The sequence below is a fragment of the Macrobrachium rosenbergii genome, chromosome 55 (assembly GCF_040412425.1).
Source record: "Macrobrachium rosenbergii isolate ZJJX-2024 chromosome 55, ASM4041242v1, whole genome shotgun sequence".
Lineage (NCBI taxonomy): Eukaryota > Metazoa > Arthropoda > Malacostraca > Decapoda > Palaemonidae > Macrobrachium > Macrobrachium rosenbergii.
Genome location: NC_089795.1, coordinates 29,938,667 through 29,942,767, shown reverse-complemented (window position 1 = coordinate 29,942,767; position 4,101 = coordinate 29,938,667).

Genomic DNA, 4,101 nt, shown 5'->3' with positions numbered 1-4,101 from the left:
CCCGTAAACAATACTCTCTATACAGTAAAACTCTTTTATTAAGCATCATATAATGGCGTAAATTGTTGTGAAGTAGTAATGTCATTTTAATAATAATAATAATAATAATAATAATAATAATAATAATAATAATAATAATAATTATTATTATTATTATTATTATTATTATTATTATTATTATTATTATTATTATTATTATTATTATTATTACTGTTGTTGCTTTTGTTGCTAAATAGGATAGCCGCATCATTCGAATTGATTTTACGAAGTCTTCTAAACTTTTACGTTCAATTCATTATTGGACAAAAATTGGCCTATGTTCATTCTTTGGTAGAATTGAATTGAGCAGAATATAGAATTTAGGCCAAAGGCCAAGCACTGGGACCTATGAGGTCATTCAGCGCTGACACGGAAATTGACAGTAAAAGGTTTGAAAAGTGTAACAGAAGGAAGAAAACCTCGAAGCTGCACAATGAATCGATTGTTAGGAGAGGGTGGAAAGCAAGATGGAAGAGAGAGAATATGAAAGGAGGTAGAGTAAAAGGAACGAAAGGGGTTGCAACTAGTGGCCGAAGGCACGCTGCAAAAAAACCTCAAGTAATGCCTACAGTGCACTGCATAAGGTTCACTTACGGCACTACCCCACTACGGGGCATTCTTTGGTAGAGGCGGTATACATCAGTAGTGTGATCGACCATTTTTGTTCTTTATACAACAAAGAAAATAGTTAAACAATAATTTTCCGGCATATAGATACTGGGTTGGCAGTTCAAATATTCCCTTTCGGCGCTTTTTTGAGTCACTTACAAGACTACTACTCTAGCAATCTCAACTCACGTAATAGAAAACCATTTCTTTATAAACGATTGAGAAACTAATTATTTAAAATCACCAGTCATATCAGGATTGACAATAACTAAGCAGAAGAAGATTTTACTCTACAAAGGTATTAGCCAAATGCTTCCATCAACAATATAAAGAACAACTGTAATTCCAGTGATGATTTTCTCAAACATAAATTTTTATTAACTGATGAATTTTCAACGATAGGATTATAGATAGTCACTTGACGATAGATACAAGTTTAACATTCAAAAGTAAAATTTTATTAACTGATGGTTCTTTAACGATGATTGATACAAGTTTAATATTTTGTAAAGGATAATCTTAACCTCCAGGAAGTCCAAATGCTGTAATTCTACAGCGCTCTTATTTATTTACCGCTTAATCCTTAAATATTAAACCTTTACTAAAATATAAAAAAAAAATAAAAATGAAAAGCATAAGAAAAAAAATCTATATTACTGCTAACATAAAAAGAATTATACACTTTTCTTTTACTTTAAAGAACAATAAATTCGGCTGTACTTGATATCCTGATCATTTGTGGGAGTTGATCCAGTAATCTCAACTCCCCCAACCAAAAAAAAAAAAATTGAAAACAAGCTCGCAATAGACGCTAACAGTGTCACACAGAGAGTATGAGGGCTAGAAAATTTTATAATAATTATTTTGAATTTTTTAATTTTTTTTATTATTAAACTTGAAATCTCTCGACAGAATTTTCCCCGTCTTGTTCCCTCTGTAGGCCAGCAGGCGCATTCTCCTTTTCCTGCCAGTTGGCTCCCTCCTCTTCCTACTCTGCTGAAGAGCGCCTCTTCACTTTCACACTTCCGCTTCATTAACGATGACATTCATCAGCCTAATTGAACCTCTCTGCCTCCATGCTTGTTTTTCTGGGGCTTTATTTTCTCAAAACGTTTGTGACGAATTTTCCATTTTATACTGTCTCCCATTTTATGTTGTCCATTACTGAAAATTGTTCTTGATGTTCTTTCTGGTGCTGTATTGTTCAAGTATTACAAATCTAGCAAGCGTAAGTTATGGCAGCATAACTGCTAAAATGAACACACACACACACACACACACACACACATATATATATATATATATATATATATATATATATATATATATACAGTATATACATATATACAGCATATATATAAATATATATATATATATATATATATATATATATATATATATATATATACATACTGTATATATATATATATATATATATATATATATATAAAGGACTATGCTTATCTCGCATCATTTGATTTTTGTCAAATGCAAAAATATAACAAAAATTGAAGGTACAGGCCCCGTCCATTCTTCTCAAAACACTCTGGGTTGCACTAACAAAACTTTAGTAAGAGTGGTATTATGTGTAATAAATCGAAGCACAGCAAAAAAAAAATTAACTACGTTTTCCTCAGTACGTTTTCTAACTCTAAGGGTAAGAGCAAAGAATTTGAGACGTAAAATATAAGCTAGTTAGTCAATAATGTTGATGGAAATGAGTTATAACGAGGAGGCGAGTAAGCGGCAGATTCAAGGTGTATTCTGATTTATTGACACTGTTGTTGTTTTTGATTAAGTTGGCCTTATTCCAGCACGGGTTCTTGCTCAATAGTGCACCCCGTAAGTCATTTTTTGATGTGCAGGTGAAATTAAGGATATGAAGGTCATTACTTTATTTGTGATATATAGGCGTGCCAGTGAAATGTTGTGAAGTTTATTGACACATAATTTCTGACAGGTCAAGAACTCTTGCGAACGTAAAAGTAGCATCTGACATTAGGGAAAAACAGAGGGATATCTATATGCAGTCAGATGTGTTTTCTCACACCTAAAGACCGGTTAACAATTCTATATACAAATTAGGAAGAGATTTCAAATACATGTGGTTGGAAAGCTTGCAGTGCCTGACATACGTTAGTAATTACAGATCTAACAATGACATAAAGCAGCTTGAATGAGGAGCGCCAGATCTGTGCTTCTTGAGAGTCTCGGTGCGTCATGTGGATGTCTGTTTTGAAGCGAAGATGCCCTGAGGGTCCTGGTTAAAAGTTGAGTATATCTTAGTTTAACCAGACCACTGAGCTGATTAACAGCTCTCCTAAGGCTGGCCCGAAGGATTAGACTTATTTTACGTGGCTAAGAACCAATTGGATACCTAGCAACGGGACCTACAGCTTATTGTGGAATCCGAACCACATTATAGCGAGAAATGAATTTCTATTATCAGAAATAAATTCCTCTTATTCTTCATTGGCCGGTCGGAGATTCGAACTCGCGGCCAGCAGAGTGCTAGCTGAGAACGGAACCCACTACCCAACGAGAAACTGGACCTCACAGAGTAATGTAATGAAATGTCATGTATAAAGTAATGAATGGAAAGTTGTAATTAAGTAGATAATAAATTATACTTATAATAGTAAATTTAATATACTGTAGCTTATTTTGAATGAAAAAGGTAATTAAGCGAGTATGCCTTACAAATCAAAACGGTAATGTAGAAAACATCCAGTGCTGAATGCAGCGTACGACAAAGAGCAACAGCAATATAAATGGGAACACTGAGGATAAACAAAAAAAAAAAGGAAATAAAATAACTATGCAATGAAAACATTTTTGAATTATAAACTAAAAATTTACTGTCTAAATTATGAGAGGGGTGTCACCTTACATACCATAACAACCAAATAATACTAACATACTACATCACAGAACACAGCATTAGAAATTAAGAATTACAAAAAAATAAGCAGACCCTCTGGGTTGCAGTAAAAAGGCCAGCACTTTATAATTCAACAGTTTCAAGTTTGTCAACTATCACATACTTAAAACAAATTATCTCACATTTTGTTCCTGTTGACTCTAGTAAACTCTTTTTGAAGTGAAAAAAAGGCGCTGTAATGACTAATTAATTTAGATTAGAGACTACCAAATTTTTATTCACCAGCAATTGAGTCAGTCTCTCTCTCTCTCTCTCACCAGAGCCCTTTGCCCACAAAAACCAAAAGACTTCCACTGTCCGCTGTAACCAATCTCTTCTCTTATTTTTAACCAAAGGACTGAAAAATACGATAAAAGCCAGAGAGAGAGAATCAGACACAACAATGGCACTGACCTTATTGTACTGTTTAACAAAAGCTCTCTCTCTCTCTCTCTCTCTCTCTCTCTCTCTCTCTCTCTCTCTCTCTCTCTCTCAAGTTAGACCCATTCAGTGAGGAGCTAACTAATTAAAAT